This window comes from Cajanus cajan, chromosome 11 (assembly GCF_000230855.2).
Source record: "Cajanus cajan strain Asha chromosome 11, NIPB_CcT2T_4, whole genome shotgun sequence".
In the NCBI taxonomy this organism is placed as follows: domain Eukaryota; kingdom Viridiplantae; phylum Streptophyta; class Magnoliopsida; order Fabales; family Fabaceae; genus Cajanus; species Cajanus cajan.
In genome coordinates this window covers 1,758,222-1,781,783 of record NC_138527.1, presented here as the reverse complement: position 1 = coordinate 1,781,783, position 23,562 = coordinate 1,758,222, and the positions used below count along the sequence as shown (strand labels likewise).

Below are 23,562 nucleotides of genomic sequence, written 5' to 3'. Positions count from 1 at the left end.
GGTGCTAACACCTTCCCCACGCGTAACCGACTCCCTTACCCGACTCTGGTTGTAATGGCCAAAGTTGATTTATAAAATCAATTGCCTTATCCCTTTTTCCAATGTTTTGAGTAAAACATTGGTGGCGACTCCACGAACCCTCCTTTTGCGAAAACCACTAATCCATGGAGGGTCCCGCTTGGGATTAATATGGATTGGTGAGCCTTTTAATAAAATTGCTCGTTTGACGAGGTCTCAGTTTGAGAATAAGTCATTCTAGCAATCCACATTTTCAAACAAATAAAACGAGTCCAACCATCCTTCGCGAATGCCGAAAGCCCGTTTCGGGCCGGTGGCGACATTGGGTACTCAAGGGATTGATATTCAATATCCGCACCTAGGCTCTTGCTCTAAGGGATTAGGTTTGAGTAAACTTATGGGTTGACTAAGCAATGAATTCAACAAGAGATTAAGGATACATTAGTGTTACGTTTGGTGAAATCTGACCCCCACAACCTCACAATACCACAATACCATTCCTTACCTTTTCCACTCACAAAACAATATTTATTTACAGCTTTCATTCCAATAGTCACAACTTTGCATTCACTGCACAAACTATGAAATTGGAATTATTCTTTAGTCACGAATAGTCAATAAATGCTTATATTACCTTCTAATCCCTGTGGATACGATATTTTTACTACTTGAACGGCCGGTATACTTGCCGTGTTTGAGACCGTTGATAGAATTAAACGAATTTACAAATATTAACAAAAGTGTTTCAACGGAAATCTCAACAAGTTTTTGGCGCCGTTGCCGGGGATTAGAATGGCGATTTAGTATTTATAGCTATTTGTGATTTAATCCTTTATTGTTTTTGTTATTTTTTGTTAGCAATGAATTGATGAAGCTAACTTGTGTACTCTAGTCTTCAGCTTTCTCTTGTATGCAAGGTACTGTTCAAATTAGAATGACCAATCCTTCTGAGCCGTTGTTGAGCAATCATGAGGTTGAACACAGGGCAAAGGGGAACAAGAGCAATAGGAGGAGAAGGAGAGTAGAGCACTTCAAGTTGGTCACCGTCAGGCTCGGGACAGTAAACAAGCGCTTCCTGGGAGGCAACCCAGAGATCTGACTTTGTTTATGTGTTTGTCCTTTCATTCTGTTGTAGATTTTAGTGTTAATGTTTGTTATGCATGATTGTTTTGTGTACACGTTGTTTGTGTTATATGTTGGTTTGTGGTATGTATTATTTTGTGTTAGATGTTGATTGTTAGAATCATGCTTGAGTGGGTAAATATAGGGTACATCTTTTTGGGAGTGTGAGGAAGAGGTAACTCTGTATCTAGGTGGAAATCAGGCCTTATCTCAAAGTAAATTTAGGCAAAACTGACCATATCAGGGTTATGCGCCCGGCGCGCTTCACCTCGCGCCCAGCGCAAGACTCGAATTGTGGTCTCTGGAACCCACCACGCCGGGCGCGTTTAACGCACGCCCGGCGCGATATCAGATTTTGAAACCTCGTTGATTTTTACTGATATTAAGCCCGGCGCATCTGTGTTAAGCCCGGCGCACCACATTCCTGACAGCCCATATTTATCTATTTTCAATCATGTTTCTTTATGTTCTGTTGTATGTTGTATGTTTGTGTGCTTTATGTTGCATTGTTATAGTTCATTTCCGTGTGCATGCATGTTGTGCTTAATTTTGGTCTAAGGATATTCTCCATTTTTGCTATATTTGCTTGGTCATCACTGTGTATAATTTTTGTGCTCACCATGTTCTTTCATGAGTACACTCTGCAATCACTTCTGATTACCAGGACTTTCAGGCGTATACTGGTTGGCCTGGGGACCAGGCTCCTAAGTTTGGGGGAGTGGAGCTGCTGAGGTTGATGGAGTTGATGATGGTGGAGCAGCTCTTGGAGATGATGATGACCAGACCCCATAGATGGAAGCAGACGGAGCCTACCTTAGTTTACCTTTGTTATTGCAATTTACTTTTCTGTCTTTTATTTTCAGTATTTAACTGTTTTTATATATAGTCTTTTTGATGATTACTCTGTTGGTTCTTTTTGTGAATAGTCTGCCTTAGCATGGTTTTTAATCTTGTTGATACTTGTTTTGCTTGTGGTCGATTCTGGATTATAGTTTGCTTGATGTTTATGGTGTGTGTACCTTAGACATTTTCAAGTCACATTAGATCTTTAGTTCATGACTAGTTGCATACGGGTTTCAATGTTGATCATAGAACTGAGCTGAGTTTGATAGTTTGTGGATGCATAGCCGGGTGAGGTTTGAGCCTAAATACCTATGAGTGAACTACGCTTAGGTTGCATGATAGACTTTGCTTGAGTTTCCCTGGTGGTTTGCTTATGTTGTGCACTTATATGATCAAGGCATTTACATTTCCATATTTTGTTAATCATCTAAGCCAAAAAGCCATATCCACTTTCCACTTGACCCATACCTTCCTAAGCTTAAACACCACACCTTCCACTTGTCCCAAACCATGGAAAATTAACCATAACCTTTGCCTTGGTTAAGAGAGCAAAATGATGACATCAAATAAGTTTGGGAGAGTTGAAGAATGAGGAAATTTGGGAAGAAGAAAGTATGTGGTCAGCCATTACAAAAAAAAAACAAAAAAAAAACAAAAAAAAAAACAAAAAAAACAAAAAAAAAAAAAAACAAACAAAAAAAAAACAAAAAAAAAACAAAAAGCAAAACAAAAACAATAAGGCTAATGGCTTGGATCCGGTTAGGGGCATGTGCTTAATTGTTGTAATGGGGTATGGAGAGGGACATCATTGTAAAATCTTATTTGCTCTCTTAAGCTATAGCACCTTCAATCTTTGAAAAACCATAAAACTGCTACCGCTTGACCCTGCTTGACCCAGATTGCCCTAATAAAGACCTTGTGATAAGTGTCTGCATTTGTTTTACCACTGGTTTCATTTGGAAACGAAGAGCAAAGTTGAATTATGTGGCGTGAGTAGTAGACTAGAGAGAAACACTCACCCTGATACACTAGTGTGCATAGAGAGAAACATTTTCCTAGTGAGGATGCATACACAGATAGTCATTACTCTTCTCAGCTCTTTGATCTCTTTTGAAACCTTTGTTTGCACCTTGTCATGTTCTATTGCAATAATTGTGATTGGAAATTCATCTGAGGTTCATGCTTGCGAAAAGAAGATACAAGTAAACTAGGATGTAGAAATTGACTCACTTGCATTGCTTGTTATCTGCTAGATTAATTACCTTTTGCTTGAGGACAAGCAAGGTTCTAAGTTTGGGGGAGTTGTTAAGTCTCAATTTTACCTCTTTTTGGATTAGACTTATTGAACAAATTCCACTCATCCTTTGAACCATTGCAATATAATTGTTCTCTTTTTGGTTCATTTTGTGTGCAGATATAACTAACCCAAATTCATCTAACAATACCTTAATCCACCTCATTTTTTGTGCAGGTATTGAAGAAGATTGGAAAGTTGAAGACTCTTAGGATTGGAAACCTAAGAAGCTAAGGAGCAGAGAAGAGGCTCTGCGCCGGGCTCAATATAACCTGCGCTGGGCGTGACAAAAACAGAGTATTTCATCTCTGCCAGGAATTAAGCCGGGCGCAAAAGGAATTAAGCCGGGCGCAAAAGGAATTAAGCCGGGCGCAAAAGGAATTGCGCCGGGCTTGTGTTGAGACAGAGAGTGCTTGACTTCTCTGGAAGAACTTGCGCCGGGCGCGAAGAATTGTGCGCCGGGCGCGGAACCCTAATCTGATCTCCCAGGCTCGTATTTGAAGCCATTTTCGGGGTTCTTTCCCCCCATTCTCACATTGGGCACCTCCAGGAGCTGCGGAAGGGATTCCCAGGGCTTGGGATCGTCCGTGTGCGGATCTTTCCTTCGGTTCTTCACTTCCTCTTCCATCTCTATTTTGTATTTGCCCTCTTTGTTGAGTGGTTTCACCCATTTTGTGGGGTTAGATGTAGCCAACATACTCTATTGTAATCCTTACGTTCTCAATGATATATATATTTGTTGTTTCATTCATTGTTGTGTTTGTTTCTTTGCTTAATGCTTGCTTTGGATTGATCACCCTTTGCATGATTTAAGGTTCCATTGAGTATTGGGAAATACCTTTGAAATTAGTTCTGGAACATATGCCTAGTGGAGATTGTATCTAGGGATAGAGCTTGACCCATTAATAGTCTTAAACCCTAGCCCGTAATGCGGGTGTAGGTATTGGGTACTCAAGGGATTGATATTCAATATCCGCACCTAGGCTCTTGCTCTAAGGGATTAGGTTTGAGTAAACTTATGGGTTGACTAAGCAATGAATTCAACAAGAGATTAAGGATACATTAGTGTTACGTTTGGTGAAATCTGACCCCCACAACCTCACAATACCACAATACCATTCCTTACCTTTTCCACTCACAAAACAATATTTATTTACAGCTTTCATTCCAATAGTCACAACTTTGCATTCACTGCACAAACTATGAAATTGGAATTATTCTTTAGTCACGAATAGTCAATAAATGCTTATATTACCTTCTAATCCCTGTGGATACGATATTTTTACTACTTGAACGGCCGGTATACTTGCCGTGTTTGAGACCGTTGATAGAATTAAACGAATTTACAAATATTAACAAAAGTGTTTCAACGGAAATCTCAACAAGTTTTTGGCGCCGTTGCCGGGGATTAGAATGGCGATTTAGTATTTATAGCTATTTGTGATTTAATCCTTTATTGTTTTTGTTATTTTTTGTTAGCAATGAATTGATGAAGCTAACTTGTGTACTCTAGTCTTCAGCTTTCTCTTGTATGCAAGGTACTGTTCAAATTAGAATGACCAATCCTTCTGAGCCGTTGTTGAGCAATCATGAGGTTGAACACAGGGCAAAGGGGAACAAGAGCAATAGGAGGAGAAGGAGAGTAGAGCACTTCAAGTTGGTCACCGTCAGGCTCGGGACAGTAAACAAGCGCTTCCTGGGAGGCAACCCAGAGATCTGACTTTGTTTATGTGTTTGTCCTTTCATTCTGTTGTAGATTTTAGTGTTAATGTTTGTTATGCATGATTGTTTTGTGTACACGTTGTTTGTGTTATATGTTGGTTTGTGGTATGTATTATTTTGTGTTAGATGTTGATTGTTAGAATCATGCTTGAGTGGGTAAATATAGGGTACATCTTTTTGGGAGTGTGAGGAAGAGGTAACTCTGTATCTAGGTGGAAATCAGGCCTTATCTCAAAGTAAATTTAGGCAAAACTGACCATATCAGGGTTATGCGCCCGGCGCGCTTCACCTCGCGCCCAGCGCAAGACTCGAATTGTGGTCTCTGGAACCCACCACGCCGGGCGCGTTTAACGCACGCCCGGCGCGATATCAGATTTTGAAACCTCGTTGATTTTTACTGATATTAAGCCCGGCGCATCTGTGTTAAGCCCGGCGCACCACATTCCTGACAGCCCATATTTATCTATTTTCAATCATGTTTCTTTATGTTCTGTTGTATGTTGTATGTTTGTGTGCTTTATGTTGCATTGTTATAGTTCATTTCCGTGTGCATGCATGTTGTGCTTAATTTTGGTCTAAGGATATTCTCCATTTTTGCTATATTTGCTTGGTCATCACTGTGTATAATTTTTGTGCTCACCATGTTCTTTCATGAGTACACTCTGCAATCACTTCTGATTACCAGGACTTTCAAGCGTATACTGGTTGGCCTGGGGACCAGGCTCCTAAGTTTGGGGGAGTGGAGCTGCTGAGGTTGATGGAGTTGATGATGGTGGAGCAGCTCTTGGAGATGATGATGACCAGACCCCATAGATGGAAGCAGACGGAGCCTACCTTAGTTTACCTTTGTTATTGCAATTTACTTTTCTGTCTTTTATTTTCAGTATTTAACTGTTTTTATATATAGTCTTTTTGATGATTACTCTGTTGGTTCTTTTTGTGAATAGTCTGCCTTAGCATGGTTTTTAATCTTGTTGATACTTGTTTTGCTTGTGGTCGATTCTGGATTATAGTTTGCTTGATGTTTATGGTGTGTGTACCTTAGACATTTTCAAGTCACATTAGATCTTTAGTTCATGACTAGTTGCATACGGGTTTCAATGTTGATCATAGAACTGAGCTGAGTTTGATAGTTTGTGGATGCATAGCCGGGTGAGGTTTGAGCCTAAATACCTATGAGTGAACTACGCTTAGGTTGCATGATAGACTTTGCTTGAGTTTCCCTGGTGGTTTGCTTATGTTGTGCACTTATATGATCAAGGCATTTACATTTCCATATTTTGTTAATCATCTAAGCCAAAAAGCCATATCCACTTTCCACTTGACCCATACCTTCCTAAGCCTAAACACCACACCTTCCACTTGTCCCAAACCATGGAAAATTAACCATAACCTTTGCCTTGGTTAAGAGAGCAAAATGATGACATCAAATAAGTTTGGGAGAGTTGAAGAATGAGGAAATTTGGGAAGAAGAAAGTATGTGGTCAGCCATTACAAAAAAAAAAAAACAAAAAAACAAAAAAAAAAACAAAAAAAACAAAACAAAAAAAAAACAAACAAAAAAAAAAACAAAAAAAAAACAAAAAGCAAAACAAAAACAATAAGGCTAATGGCTTGGATCCGGTTAGGGGCATGTGCTTAATTGTTGTAATGGGGTATGGAGAGGGACATCATTGTAAAATCTTATTTGCTCTCTTAAGCTATAGCACCTTCAATCTTTGAAAAACCATAAAACTGCTACCGCTTGACCCTGCTTGACCCAGATTGCCCTAATAAAGACCTTGTGATAAGTGTCTGCATTTGTTTTACCACTGGTTTCATTTGGAAACGAAGAGCAAAGTTGAATTATGTGGCGTGAGTAGTAGACTAGAGAGAAACACTCACCCTGATACACTAGTGTGCATAGAGAGAAACATTTTCCTAGTGAGGATGCATACACAGATAGTCATTACTCTTCTCAGCTCTTTGATCTCTTTTGAAACCTTTGTTTGCACCTTGTCATGTTCTATTGCAATAATTGTGATTGGAAATTCATCTGAGGTTCATGCTTGCGAAAAGAAGATACAAGTAAACTAGGATGTAGAAATTGACTCACTTGCATTGCTTGTTATCTGCTAGATTAATTACCTTTTGCTTGAGGACAAGCAAGGTTCTAAGTTTGGGGGAGTTGTTAAGTCTCAATTTTACCTCTTTTTGGATTAGACTTATTGAACAAATTCCACTCATCCTTTGAACCATTGCAATATAATTGTTCTCTTTTTGGTTCATTTTGTGTGCAGATATAACTAACCCAAATTCATCTAACAATACCTTAATCCACCTCATTTTTTGTGCAGGTATTGAAGAAGATTGGAAAGTTGAAGACTCTTAGGATTGGAAACCTAAGAAGCTAAGGAGCAGAGAAGAGGCTCTGCGCCGGGCTCAATATAACCTGCGCTGGGCGTGACAAAAACAGAGTATTTCATCTCTGCCAGGAATTAAGCCGGGCGCAAAAGGAATTAAGCCGGGCGCAAAAGGAATTAAGCCGGGCGCAAAAGGAATTGCGCCGGGCTTGTGTTGAGACAGAGAGTGCTTGACTTCTCTGGAAGAACTTGCGCCGGGCGCGAAGAATTGTGCGCCGGGCGCGGAACCCTAATCTGATCTCCCAGGCTCGTATTTGAAGCCATTTTCGGGGTTCTTTCCCCCCATTCTCACATTGGGCACCTCCAGGAGCTGCGGAAGGGATTCCCAGGGCTTGGGATCGTCCGTGTGCGGATCTTTCCTTCGGTTCTTCACTTCCTCTTCCATCTGTATTTTGTATTTGCCCTCTTTGTTGAGTGGTTTCACCCATTTTGTGGGGTTAGATGTAGCCAACATACTCTATTGTAATCCTTACGTTTTCAATGATATATATATTTGTTGTTTCATTCATTGTTGTGTTTGTTTCTTTGCTTAATGCTTGCTTTGGATTGATCACCCTTTGCATGATTTAAGGTTCCATTGAGTATTGGGAAATACCTTTGAAATTAGTTCTGGAACATATGCCTAGTGGAGATTGTATCTAGGGATAGAGCTTGACCCATTAGTAGTCTTAAACCCTAGCCCGTAATGCGGGTGTAGGTATTGGGTACTCAAGGGATTGATATTCAATATCCGCACCTAGGCTCTTGCTCTAAGGGATTAGGTTTGAGTAAACTTATGGGTTGACTAAGCAATGAATTCAACAAGAGATTAAGGATACATTAGTGTTACGTTTGGTGAAATCTGACCCCCACAACCTCACAATACCACAATACCATTCCTTACCTTTTCCACTCACAAAACAATATTTATTTACAGCTTTCATTCCAATAGTCACAACTTTGCATTCACTGCACAAACTATGAAATTGGAATTATTCTTTAGTCACGAATAGTCAATAAATGCTTATATTACCTTCTAATCCCTGTGGATACAATATTTTTACTACTTGAACGGCCGGTATACTTGCCGTGTTTGAGACCGTTGATAGAATTAAACGAATTTACAAATATTAACAAAAGTGTTTCAACGGAAATCTCAACAAGTTTTTGGCGCCGTTGCCGGGGATTAGAATGGCGATTTAGTATTTATAGCTATTTGTGATTTAATCCTTTATTGTTTTTGTTATTTTTTGTTAGCAATGAATTGATGAAGCTAACTTGTGTACTCTAGTCTTCAGCTTTCTCTTGTATGCAAGGTACTGTTCAAATTAGAATGACCAATCCTTCTGAGCCGTTGTTGAGCAATCATGAGGTTGAACACAGGGCAAAGGGGAACAAGAGCAATAGGAGGAGAAGGAGAGTAGAGCACTTCAAGTTGGTCACCGTCAGGCTCGGGACAGTAAACAAGCGCTTCCTGGGAGGCAACCCAGAGATCTGACTTTGTTTATGTGTTTGTCCTTTCATTCTGTTGTAGATTTTAGTGTTAATGTTTGTTATGCATGATTGTTTTGTGTACACGTTGTTTGTGTTATATGTTGGTTTGTGGTATGTATTATTTTGTGTTAGATGTTGATTGTTAGAATCATGCTTGAGTGGGTAAATATAGGGTACATCTTGTTGGGAGTGTGAGGAAGAGGTAACTCTGTATCTAGGTGGAAATCAGGCCTTATCTCAAAGTAAATTTAGGCAAAACTGACCATATCAGGGTTATGCGCCCGGCGCGCTTCACCTCGCGCCCAGCGCAAGACTCGAATTGTGGTCTCTGGAACCCACCACGCCGGGCGCGTTTAACGCACGCCCGGCGCGATATCAGATTTTGAAACCTCGTTGATTTTTACTGATATTAAGCCCGGCGCATCTGTGTTAAGCCCGGCGCACCACATTCCTGACAGCCCATATTTATCTATTTTCAATCATGTTTCTTTATGTTCTGTTGTATGTTGTATGTTTGTGTGCTTTATGTTGCATTGTTATAGTTCATTTCCGTGTGCATGCATGTTGTGCTTAATTTTGGTCTAAGGATATTCTCCATTTTTGCTATATTTGCTTGGTCATCACTGTGTATAATTTTTGTGCTCACCATGTTCTTTCATGAGTACACTCTGCAATCACTTCTGATTACCAGGACTTTCAGGCGTATACTGGTTGGCCTGGGGACCAGGCTCCTAAGTTTGGGGGAGTGGAGCTGCTGAGGTTGATGGAGTTGATAATGGTGGAGCAGCTCTTGGAGATGATGATGACCAGACCCCATAGATGGAAGCAGACGGAGCCTACCTTAGTTTACCTTTGTTATTGCAATTTACTTTTCTGTCTTTTATTTTCAGTATTTAACTGTTTTTATATATAGTCTTTTTGATGATTATTCTGTTGGTTCTTTTTGTGAATAGTCTGCCTTAGCATGGTTTTTAATCTTGTTGATACTTGTTTTGCTTGTGGTCGATTCTGGATTATAGTTTGCTTGATGTTTATGGTGTGTGTACCTTAGACATTTTCAAGTCACATTAGATCGTTAGTTTATGACTAGTTGCATACGGGTTTCAATGTTGATCATAGAACTGAGCTGAGTTTGATAGTTTGTGGATGCATAGCCGGGTGAGGTTTGAGCCTAAATACCTATGAGTGAACTACGCTTAGGTTGCATGATAGACTTTGCTTGAGTTTCCCTGGTGGTTTGCTTATGTTGTGCACTTATATGATCAAGGCATTTACATTTCCATATTTTGTTAATCATCTAAGCCAAAAAGCCATATCCACTTTCCACTTGACCCATACCTTCCTAAGCCTAAACACCACACCTTCCACTTGTCCCAAACCATGGAAAATTAACCATAACCTTTGCCTTGGTTAAGAGAGCAAAATGATGACATCAAATAAGTTTGGGAGAGTTGAAGAATGAGGAAATTTGGGAAGAAGAAAGTATGTGGTCAGCCATTACAAAAAAAAAAAAAACAAAAAAACAAAAAAAAAAACAAAAAAAACAAAACAAAAAAAACAAAACAAAAAAAAAAACAAACAAAAAAAAAAACAAAAAAAAAACAAAAAGCAAAACAAAAACAATAAGGCTAATGGCTTGGATCCGGTTAGGGGCATGTGCTTAATTGTTGTAATGGGGTATGGAGAGGGACATCATTGTAAAATCTTATTTGCTCTCTTAAGCTATAGCACCTTCAATCTTTGAAAAACCATAAAACTGCTACCGCTTGACCCTGCTTGACCCAGATTGCCCTAATAAAGACCTTGTGATAAGTGTCTGCATTTGTTTTACCACTGGTTTCATTTGGAAACGAAGAGCAAAGTTGAATTATGTGGCGTGAGTAGTAGACTAGAGAGAAACACTCACCCTGATACACTAGTGTGCATAGAGAGAAACATTTTCCTAGTGAGGATGCATACACAGATAGTCATTACTCTTCTCAGCTCTTTGATCTCTTTTGAAACCTTTGTTTGCACCTTGTCATGTTCTATTGCAATAATTGTGATTGGAAATTCATCTGAGGTTCATGCTTGCGAAAAGAAGATACAAGTAAACTAGGATGTAGAAATTGACTCACTTGCATTGCTTGTTATCTGCTAGATTAATTACCTTTTGCTTGAGGACAAGCAAGGTTCTAAGTTTGGGGGAGTTGTTAAGTCTCAATTTTACCTCTTTTTGGATTAGACTTATTGAACAAATTCCACTCATCCTTTGAACCATTGCAATATAATTGTTCTCTTTTTGGTTCATTTTGTGTGCAGATATAACTAACCCAAATTCATCTAACAATACCTTAATCCACCTCATTTTTTGTGCAGGTATTGAAGAAGATTGGAAAGTTGAAGACTCTTAGGATTGGAAACCTAAGAAGCTAAGGAGCAGAGAAGAGGCTCTGCGCCGGGCTCAATATAACCTGCGCTGGGCGTGACAAAAACAGAGTATTTCATCTCTGCCAGGAATTAAGCCGGGCGCAAAAGGAATTAAGCCGGGCGCAAAAGGAATTAAGTCGGGCGCAAAAGGAATTGCGCCGGGCTTGTGTTGAGACAGAGAGTGCTTGACTTCTCTGGAAGAACTTGCGCCGGGCGCGAAGAATTGTGCGCCGGGCGCGGAACCCTAATCTGATCTCCCAGGCTCGTATTTGAAGCCATTTTCGGGGTTCTTTCCCCCTATTCTCACATTGGGCACCTCCAGGAGCTGCGGAAGGGATTCCCAGGGCTTGGGATCGTCCGTGTGCGGATCTTTCCTTCGGTTCTTCACTTCCTCTTCCATCTCTATTTTGTATTTGCCCTCTTTGTTGAGTGGTTTCACCCATTTTGTGGGGTTAGATGTAGCCAACATACTCTATTGTAATCCTTACGTTTTCAATGATATATATATTTGTTGTTTCATTCATTGTTGTGTTTGTTTCTTTGCTTAATGCTTGCTTTGGATTGATCACCCTTTGCATGATTTAAGGTTCCATTGAGTATTGGGAAATACCTTTGAAATTAGTTCTAGAACATATGCCTAGTGGAGATTGTATCTAGGGATAGAGCTTGACCCATTAGTAGTCTTAAACCCTAGCCCGTAATGCGGGTGTAGGTATTGGGTACTCAAGGGATTGATATTCAATATCCGCACCTAGGCTCTTGCTCTAAGGGATTAGGTTTGAGTAAACTTATGGGTTGACTAAGCAATGAATTCAACAAGAGATTAAGGATACATTAGTGTTACGTTTGGTGAAATCTGACCCCCACAACCTCACAATACCACAATACCATTCCTTACCTTTTCCACTCACAAAACAATATTTATTTACAGCTTTCATTCCAATAGTCACAACTTTGCATTCACTGCACAAACTATGAAATTGGAATTATTCTTTAGTCACGAATAGTCAATAAATGCTTATATTACCTTCTAATCCCTGTGGATACGATATTTTTACTACTTGAACGGCCGGTATACTTGCCGTGTTTGAGACCGTTGATAGAATTAAACGAATTTACAAATATTAACAAAAGTGTTTCAACGGAAATCTCAACAATATCCCATTTCCACATACGCACATCTAAAGGTTGCATCAGACCTGAAGGTTTTTGGTGTTCTACCTTAGATTTCTGACATACTAAGCAAGCATACACAAATTCCTCCACTTTCCTCTTCATCTTAGGCCACCAAAACATCTTCTTAAGGTCTTGGTACATCTTAGTGGCTCCTGGATAGATACTAAGGATACTTTTATGACCTTCTTCTAGGATTGCTCTCTTAAGCTCTGGCACACTGGGAATGCACAACCTATCCTTAAATCTCAACACTCCATCCACTCTAAATCTAAACTCACTCTCCACACCTTAATTCAACTTCTCTACTTGACTCAATAAGAAAGGATCTATCTTCTGACCTTCTTTAATATCATCTATCAAGCTATTAGTCACTCTCAAAGCTCCCAACTTAATACTCTTAGAGGTCAACTCACACCCTAAGCTCATATCCCTAAACTCCTCAATCATATGCAATTCCCTAATAATCAAAGAAGACACTCTCAAAGATTTTCTACTCAAAGCGTTAGCTACAACATCAGTCTTTCCGGGGTGATAATTCAATTGAAAGTCATAATCTTTAAGAAACTCTAACCATCTCCTCTGCCTCATATTCAATTCCTTTTGGTCAAACAAGTATTTAAGGCTTTTATGGTCACTAAAAACCTCAAATCTAGACTCAAATAAGTAATGTCTCCACAACTTAAGTACAAATACTATTACAGCTAACTCAAGGTCATGGGTATGATAGTTTTGCTCATGAATTTTAAGTTGTCTAGAAGCATAGGCTACTACCTTACCCTCCTGCATAAGCACTCCTCCTAAACCCAATTTAGAAGCATCACAAAATATCTCAAAAGTCTTACTAGGATCAGGTAACACTAACACAGGGGCACTAGTTAATCTTCTCTTAAGCTCTTGAAAACTTTCCTCACACCTAGAATCCCACACAAAAGGTTGGTCCTTCTTTGCCAGCTTAGTCAAAGGAAGAGTTAACCTAGAGAAATTCTCTATGAACCTTCTGTAATAACCGGCTAGTCCTAAGAAACTCCTAATCTCGAATACTGTTTTAGGTGTACTCCACTCTAACACAGCTTCTACCTTAGCAGGATCTACAACTATCCCACCCTTGGATATCACGTGTCCTAGAAAGTTCACACTATCCAACTAAAATTCACATTTTGACAATTTAGCATACAACTACTTCTCCTTAAGGGTTTGAAGAACGATCCTAAGGTGCTCAACATGCTCCTCCCTAGTCTTGGAATACACTAGGATATCATTTATGAAAGTCACTACAAATCTATCTAAGTAAGGGTGAAAGATCCTATTCATGTAGTCCATAAAAACACCAGGTGCATTAGTCACACCAAAAGGAATAACTAAATACTCATAGTGCCCATAGCGGGTCCTAAAGGCAGTCTTAGGAACATCCTCAGCTCTCACTCTAATTTGATGGTATCCTGACCTTAAATCTATCTTACTGAACACACAAGCTCCAACTAGTTGATCCATAAGATCATCTATCTTAGGCAAGGGATACTTATTCTTAATGGTCACTTTATTCAGTTACCTATAGTCTACGCATAATCTCATGCTCCCATCTTTCTTCTTAACCAATAAAACAGGCGCTCCCCAAGGCGAGACGTTAGGCCTAATGAATTATTTCCATTGCAGTTCCTTTATTTGTTTCTTAAGCTCAACTAACTCTTTAGGGGACATCCTAAAGGGTGCTATAGATATAGGTGAGGTACCTGGTACTAAGTCTATGCTAAACTCAATCTCTCTCTCAGGTGGTAAACTAGACACATCTTTAAGAAATACTTATGGGAATTCTCTCACTAAGGGAATCTCATCTAGCATACTATCAGTCTCAAGTGTTAAGGAAGCGAAGATCATGTACACTCTTTCATTTTCTTTTAAACAAGTTTTAATGTCAGCAGCACTAAGAAATTCTGTACTCTTACATTCACCAAAGGAAATAGATTTATCAAAGCAGTTTAAAAGGACATGGTGAGAAGATAACCAATCCATACCAAGGATTACATCTAATTGACTAAGAGGCAAATAAATTAAGTCAACTAGAAACTGCTTATCAGAAACTGTCAAAGGACATTTCAAACACACTAGAGATGTAGTCACAAAACCATTAGTAGGGGTTTCAACAACTAAATCAAAATCTAACAAAGACACAGGCAAATTCAATTTTTGGATACAAGAGACAGAAATAAAGGAATGAGTTGCACTAGAATCAAATAGTACAACAAAAGGAGTCTCAACTATGAAACAACTACCTTCTATCAAATTTTTTGACCAAGTAGCTTCAGCACTACTAAGAGCAAATACTCTCCCTACAGTCTTTGGACGCTCAATTTGCGAACCTAATCCAATAACACGAGTTCTTGGTGGTTCAGGACATTGGGTGTTGATGTGACCTTTACCATTACAGTTGAAGCAGGTAATCTCCTTGTCACGACACTCAGACTGATTATGACCAACACGTCCACACTTCCCGCATCTTCCTGAAGGAGTGGACACAAACCCTCCAACACTTCCAGTAGCACTAACATTGGATCCTTTAGTAAATGACTTGCTTCCATTAGCAACAACTTTACTCCCTTGAAATCTAGTAGAAGCAGAGTTAGGCTTACTCCTACCCGAAGTACTAGAACTCATAGCACAGATAGGACCTCCAACTCCTTTATAGAAAGCAGCACGAGCACAGTTGTCACGATCATAAATGCTGCACTTATTGACCAGAGTGGGAAAGTGATATATCTCTTGATAGTTAATTGCAATTTTCACTTCAGGACGCAGACCATTTACAAATTTTATACATTTAGCTCTTTCACCACCCTCACCATGGTAGTGTGTATAATAACGAACCAAAGCATCAAATTTGATAGCATACTCTGCCACTGTGTTGTTTCCTTGATTCAGTTCAAGGAATTCCATTTCTTTCTGACTCCTCACATCATCCGGGAAATACTTCTCAAGAAAGACCTTCTTGAAGTTGTCCCAATTCAAGTGCACCCCTCCATCAATCATCCTTCGAAGTGCTCCTTCCCACCAAAAATCAGCATCAACATTCAACATGAAGTGGCCAACTTCACCTTTTGAGCAAGGGGACAATCCATGACATTGGAGATCTTCTCGATCTTTGTTAGCCAATTCATAGCAGCATCTGGGTCATATCCTCCTTTAAAGGTAGGTGGGTGATTTCGCTGAAATTGCTCCAACCAGTTAGGAGTGACTCCAGTCCTATTATTATTATTCATAGCTTGTGTTAATGCTTGAAAAGCATCGGCAATCACACGATCAATTCTACCAGCCATAATCTAAGAAAATAGTACAATTAATAGACATAATCAATCATCACACTAGCATACTAACAAGTTCCACAATCAATTCAGTTCAACATTCATCTACCAGACAAGCATAGTAAACTCATAACTCATGGTCGATTGGATCGACCTGCTCTGATACCACTAAATGTGACACCCTCTACCCTAACATTAATATACAATAAATGTAAGCAATAATTTTTTTTTTTTGAGTAAATAAAACCTTTCATAGTTTGATAACATCTTTCATGTATAAAATAATTGTCTCAAATATCATAAGATAGATGGTTCACATTCGTAACTCATAAATCATAGAAAGTCAACATTTAAGTATCAAAACTCAAGAAATCATATAAAAAATATAGATTAATTCCAACAAAGGTGGCAGTGCCTCCTAGTTAGGAATTAATTTATAACTTCCAAATCATGTAATAAAAATAAATGACAAAGATGCACATTTTGGTTTTTTTATCAAGAACGTTCAAAATTACAAAAGAAAATAAAACTAAGGCTTTTAAAACAACAATATCTCAAACTAAGCCTAGCTATGCCCAATGTCAAATCCTATCAGAGCATGCCCAAATGAAGCCTTAAGCCTTATCACCAACATCCTTATGATGATGATCACCTGCAACATAATTTAAACATATACAACAACAACAAGGGTGAGAAACATCTCACTCAGTTTCAGGTGCAGAAATAAAGGTTAGATAGCACACACACACATGTAAACAATACACATACATAATCAATACCACATATATACTCATTTATCATGCTATGATGTCATGGACTCGACTCATAAATGCATGCATGTGGCGCCATACGGAAGTTTCACATTTCTCATAACTTGTTACATCATTGGTGACCCTAAGGTACACCTTGTTAGCATGTTACGTCGTGGGTGACCATAAGGTACACCTGGTTACATCACTGGTGATCCTAAGGTACACCTTGTTAGCATGTTACGTCGTGGGTGACCCTAAGGTACAACTGGTTAGCATGTTACGTCGTGGGTGACCCTAAGGTACACCTTGTTAGCATGTTACATCACTGGTGACCCTAAGGTACACCTAAAATATCTCAGTAAATCACTAGTATGCGGCATAAGCGGCACACCTAGAGTTATATGTGCATATGATGCATGTCATACATTCATTATTTTATTGACTCAACATTTGACTTATTACATAATTTCATTTAGTACATCATGTCATAATTTTTTATATTCTCATAATCACAGCTTGTCTCAATAGTCCATTCTTATGTCTCGTGTCATTTGTGCATATTTCACATAGTCATGTCATAATTATTCCTCAGAAGGTCCGCACAGGAATCCACAGAGAGCATTTTTATTCATATTAAAACTTATTTATTTTTAACATTAATTCCATATTTATTTATTACTTCCAACAAGGAACAAAGTATAGAGCAAACAGAAATAAAACAGAACACATTAATACTTTGCATGTTCAAAAAAGCATGCAACAGGCAAGGGATTGGGAGCCAATCCGACAATCAAACTATCCAACAATTATTCCTACACCCCCGAACGAGGTTTCTCACTCCCCCCTTACCTCGATAAGCAGGAGCTGAAACTAGAACAGAACCCTCCTCCTCTGGATTCCCTCTTTCTTTCTCTCTCTCTTTCTTTCTCTCTCTCTCTCTCTCTCTCTCTCTCTCTCTCTCTTCTCTCTCTCTTTCTCTCTCTAAGATTTTTACCTTCTCAGTCAGTTATAATTTTTTCACCCCCCCGCCTCCTATTTATAGGTATTCTGGGGTACCCGGAACGGCCCGTTCCGGAGCCATGCGTTATAGGCAAAATTTTCAACTAGAACGGCCCGTTCTAAAATCAAAACGGCCAATTTTTAGAAAATCATAACGGCCCGTTCTGGGTTCCTTTTAACACATATTAACTATAAGTAGAACGGCCCGTTTCCAGCTTAACTTTTTAGGCATTTTTTCTTACTCTGGAACGGCCCGTTTCACTTTGGGAACAGCCCGTTCTGGAATAATCCAAATGGGCCTTTTTACTAATTTGGAATGGCCTGTTCCACTTTTGGAATAGCCCGTTCTGGCCTAAAAATAACATAATTTTATAAAAATTTTCATAAATAATTTAAATTATTAAAAACCTTTAAAATATTCTATAAAAACCCTTTAATTAACTAAAATAACTATAAAAAAAATATTCTTCATAAATATAAAATTGAATAATAATTAATAGTGTATTAGTAGAAAATTCGGGGTGTTACAGTATGCACTTCAAAACTTGAAGAATAAGAGTAGGAAGGAAATCACTTCGAAGCCTTGTACCTGTTATCTAGAACTTATCCAAGTAAGGGAGAGTGAGAAACCTCATTTTGGATATGGGTTCGATTTGTATACTGGGTAATAGGATTGACCCCAATCTTATGTTTATTGTATGCTCATAAATGACAAGTTTTCCCCAATTGTGTGTGTTTCACTTTTTGTTTTTCTTGTATGTAATTAAATGTATGAATTGCTTGAATGGTTGATTGATTTCATGTTTTGAGATTGTAATTGTATGATTTGAGCTCTTTATGGGTTTCTTGAGAAATCCTAAGAGAATGCATTGGTGATTGTACAAGGAGATTATTTGGGTATGTAGTTATATATGTAAATTATGTCTTTTAAAAGTGTAACATAACACATAGAGTTCTTACCAACTGGATTTCGAGAAAAGAATTTGGGTGTGAGTTATGTCAAATTTTGTAAATTCTAGTATGAACATACTTTGGTATTTATTTGATTTCTCTACATGTGATTAATGAAATTCCATTCTATTTATTGTGTTAGAAAGTAGACATTTAAAGCTATATTTTAGACTCAAAAATCACATAACAATGTTTAGGAATGATCAGGTTATGTGAGTTAAAAGACAAATCTCATATTCTATGTGCAAAATATAACATACCTATGTTGTAAGCTTTTTTAGTAGACTTAAGTAAAAGAATTATGTTTTGTGATCTTCATAAAATATGTAGTCTTGGATGTTATATTTTAAATGTCGTTGGAATCACCTAAAAAGGAGGTATAGAACTTAAATTTATGATCAAAATAGTGAGAAAATGTCAAATTATCAGATTTAGGCTAAAATATTGCGATTTTGTAATTATTTAAAATAGTAGATGACATATTTAGCTCTTGAGATCAACATAAAAGTTGGAGATGATTATCTTAACTTTCTAATAAAATTAAGATCAACTTAATATCATATATATATAACTCTAGATAAGGTGTTTGGACCACACGATATTGTAAAAAATTAAGTTATGAAAATGTAATATGTGATTGTGCTATTGATATGCTTGTGAACTATGTATAAGTTGTAGACTTGTAGTGATGTGATCCCTTAATACATTGATTGTTAATATTTAATTGATATAGTTGAATTGTTAATTACTATATTGAGAATGGTTGATGAATTTATGATATGGAATTAGTTATAATGAATTAATGAGATGATAAAAAATGTTATACAGAGAGTTTGTTTGACATGCATCATGTACATACTTTGAAAAGACCAAACTTAATTATATACTTTATATTTTAAAAAATGAAATATTATTATCTTTTAAATAATTAAATTTTTTCCTCATATAAAAAAGTTAGATTTTCAACTCCTTCATAAAAATATTTTTATGAAAAAGTGAAATAAAATATTATCCAAAAACAATATTCTTAAATTATTTTTTTAAAATAAATAGACAACGAAATATCTCTATCTAAGATTCCGAAAATACTAAAAACGTTTCCCCTATCAAAACCCTCCTAAGGGTGCTAGTTGGAAACAAGATCCACATAATTATGGATGGTACAAGTCCCATAAATAAAAAAATTCTGTTTGTTATAAGAAACTTATTTGAAAACATTTCATATCGAGAATCAATCGTACATTCGATGTTCAAAGTAAATTTCAACCAGCAACACATTGTTACTTTTTTTTTTTAATTCAATATTACTGCCAATATAATAATTTCAAATTACTGGTTTAGGGTTAAGGGTTGGCAATCTCTATTTATAGAATTCAATTACTCCTATAGTAGTTGTGATTTCACTACTTGCAACAACATGAAACTTGGTAAAACCAGAGCTCTTGCACAAGTTCTCAAATTCATTCTCAGTCCTTTCCTTTCCACCATGTGCCAAAAACATGAGATTGTCGATTGCACAAAAACGCTTAAATACATTGCTTGAATTCGGGACTTCGGGAATTACAAGATCCAAAACAATCACTTTTCCATGTGGTGGCAAAGCTTTGTGACAATTTCTTAAAAGCTTAATACAATCTTCATCTACCCAATTATGACAGACTTGCTGAAATGACCAAAGAAGAAGAAAATGCAATTAGATATTTATTTATGCAATGTGTAACTTTTATAAATTTAAATTCTCAAGTAGTACACTAACCTTTAGTAAAATAGCATCACCATTTGGAACACTTTGAAACATATCACCTCCAATATGCTCTATACCTTAATGCAGAATGAGTGTTTGCGTATTAATAATTTTGGCAAAAACTTGTTCTACATTTCTTTCCGGGAACCAAACCCATATTTTAAAATGTTTGTTCTCTGTTTGCTTATAAATATTGAGAAAGAGAAACTAACATATGTTACCTGGATGAGATGGTGCTTTTTGAATCTTCTGAGGCAAATCAAAATTTATTCCTTTAATTGAAGGATATGCAGAGATAATCTGTTTTAAAGTCTCTCCTACTCCACCTCCTACATCAACTAGAGTTGAAACTCCCTCAAATCCTTTGTATAATTTGAGTACCCTTTTCAGTTGTAGTGAGTTAGAGTGAGCCATTGCTTTGCAAAAAATGCTATTCAGCTCTGCATTTTTCTCCATATATTGATATGCCGGCATTCCGTACACATTTTCAAAATGGGTATTGCAACTTGGGTCCATAATTGCATCTTTTGTTGGGCCCGATTGTCCACCTTTTCCTCCACCATAGTATGATATTGTCCGCTTTGGGTCCAAGCCCGCACAGTTTTGTTTTTGGGCTCCTTCATTTTACCGATGTGGGACTTGGGATGAATCCCAACAAACCTCCCCTAAGGACCACATGTCTCGTGATCTCCTCCCCTCAAGCGATAATCCGTCACCATCTTGTACCGCCGTTAACTCTACGGGACACGCCGCCTGAACACCACAATATCAGGAAGACTTTCGACACAAGGCACCAAGTTCGAATCTCCATCGCGAGGCACAACACTGAGGGAGGGTCTTCCCGCCATCTTGTACCGCCGTTAACTCTACGGGACACGCCGCTTGAACACCACAATATCAGGAAGACTTTCGAAGGGTCTTCCCGCATCAAACCCAGACGAACCGTTGGCTCTGATACCACTTGTTGGGCCCGATTGTCCACCTTTTCCTCCACCATAGTATGATATTGTCCGCTTTGGGCCCAAGCCCGCACGGTTTTGTTTTTGGGCTCCTTCCCAAAAGGCCTCATACTATGTGGAATGGTGAACACTTATAAACTAGCCAATGTTCCTTCATTTTACCGATGTGGGACTTGGGATGAATCCCAACATCTTTCACATCCTTCCTATTAAGACAAGACACAAAAGCATATTAAAAATCCATGACTTGTGAGACTAGAAAAATTTAATCAACAATATATATGTTCTTAATTACCAAAGGTCATGAAATCCACGATGTAATAAAGATGAATTAGGGGCCTGAGAGCCTCCTTCATTATCAAATGCATAGCATTTCCCAACGGGTGTGAGAGAATAAACTCTTTTCAGTGTTACCATCTTGATTGGTTCGAATGGATAAATCTAGAAGAGAATAACTGGCTAGAAGTGGCAAGATGCGTTCAAGCCTATTAGCCAATTGAGGGTGTTGATTTGGAAGCAAAGAAGCAATTTGAGAGGCAGATAAAGATGAATCGCATGAACTTTGTGCCTTTGCTATGATATCAAACAAATTGATGTCAATAGCAGCATTTAGAACTGCAGAGAAGATACGACCTATAGAAAGTAACCCAGCAGAGAGGAAAGCATCATCATCTTCCTTTGCCACTTCTGGGGAAAGTTGACTTTGTTTAGAATTGGAACTCATTTTTACTAGCTTTAGTTGTTGTGTACTTTCTTCAATTTTTATGATGTTTATATAGGCACAATTCATTCCTCACATCAATTATTTTATTTTTCAAATGATCAATCATGAAAACTTTAATAATTGATATTTTCCATTATATATGAAGCAGTATTTTTCTTTAAATGTTGAGATAATCTCTTTAACAAGTTTTAGAGACACCAAATAAATAGATTTTGTTTCTCAATTTGAGCTTTTAATTTGTTGCATTCGAAAAAAGTGAGGGTTGTTTTCCGCACGTGGATAAATAGTATGTAACCTTTTTTTTAATATCAATTGTGGGTGACCTACTTTTAAGAATCTATGATAGCTCTGATACCAACTTAGAATAGTGAATTTAAGTTTAACTCAACCCTATAAAACCGGCTTGTAAGGTGAAGGTTGTTTTTTGTTTATATACTATTTAATTGTCTAATCTCTAGTCGATGTGGGATTTAAGTTTTTCCCAATACACTCTCTCACGTTCAGCGCTATTGGTCTTGTCTGTGTGTAACTTTTACTAAGCATTATACAGCTCAATAATTTTATATTAAATGTGAATTTTGTAAATCTAACCATTAGATTGAAAGCTAATACCTTTTAGATAATATATACAAAATTTTATATTAATTCAAGATGATTTAATATTTTTTGCTATACTATAAAAAAATTCAATATTTTGGTAGTTAGCGTCCTGATTCACATTTCACCAACACTTCCAATAAATTCAATATTTTTGTAGTTAGCGTCCTGATTCACATTTCACCAACATTTCCAACACTGAAGAGCATGGATTCAAGCTAGCTGTACTCCACACACATTTTTACATTCAACCACAATCATTAGATCAATTTCTTTATACTAAATTCCATAATTCTCCTTCTCCACCCTTCACCGATCCCAACCACGTGTGTACCACTCCTACAAATCTCAATTTTGTTTTTTTCTCTTGACCAATAAGCCAACATTACATCAAGACACCCATTTATCTTCTAACAAACAAGCTGCCAACATTTTCCAAATTTCAGTCCTATATATTCTTTTGTCACCCAAATTTTCATGCTTTACAAATATTCAATTCCTTACCCATCTCCATCTTCGTCGGTCCATATTTGTCTCGAGAGAGGTTTAATGTAGGCTATCATTACCAAAAAAATTTATCATATAATGACATATATCATATAATGATATAATAAATATTATTAAAAATTATACACAATAAATATAATATATGTTAGTATATTATTAAAAAATATAAATATATGTTATAGACACACAAAATATGTTATTAAATTTCATTCAACATCAATAATATTAAAATTGTATATAACTATATATTACATAGATATATAAATTTTTGTATGTCATTATACGTAACATTTCTTGTAATGTATAAATAATATTAAGATGCACTTATAAAAATATCTAAAAAAATTAAAGTGGTTGCATGATTATGTTAGATAAAGTTAAATATTTATTTTTATTTTCTTTAAAAAATAATAGGATGTTGATATATATGACTAAATATATATTAAAAGACTAAAATCATAATTAAACATGATTTATTTCAACTCGCAAATCATCGAAAACAAATTGGAAGACAAGTCAATGTGTGAGATAGTAAAAAGGGGATGGAAGTTTTCCTTTTTACAAAAAAAATAAA

The 23,562-nt window shown here is 37.2% G+C and overlaps 1 pseudogene across 1 annotated transcript; it reads right to left on the bottom strand.

The window, feature by feature from the left end:
• Nucleotides 1–19,793: 19,793 nt before the first annotated feature.
• LOC109792973 (isoliquiritigenin 2'-O-methyltransferase-like) lies at nt 19,794–21,987 on the bottom strand (annotated as a pseudogene). The gene is made up of 5 exons (XR_014430790.1): nt 21,456–21,987; nt 21,334–21,366; nt 20,423–20,706; nt 20,214–20,278; nt 19,794–20,120 (listed from the first exon to the last, which is right to left on the bottom strand). The product of XR_014430790.1 is annotated as an isoliquiritigenin 2'-O-methyltransferase-like (transcript).
• Between the last annotated feature and the right edge of the window lie 1,575 nt (nt 21,988–23,562).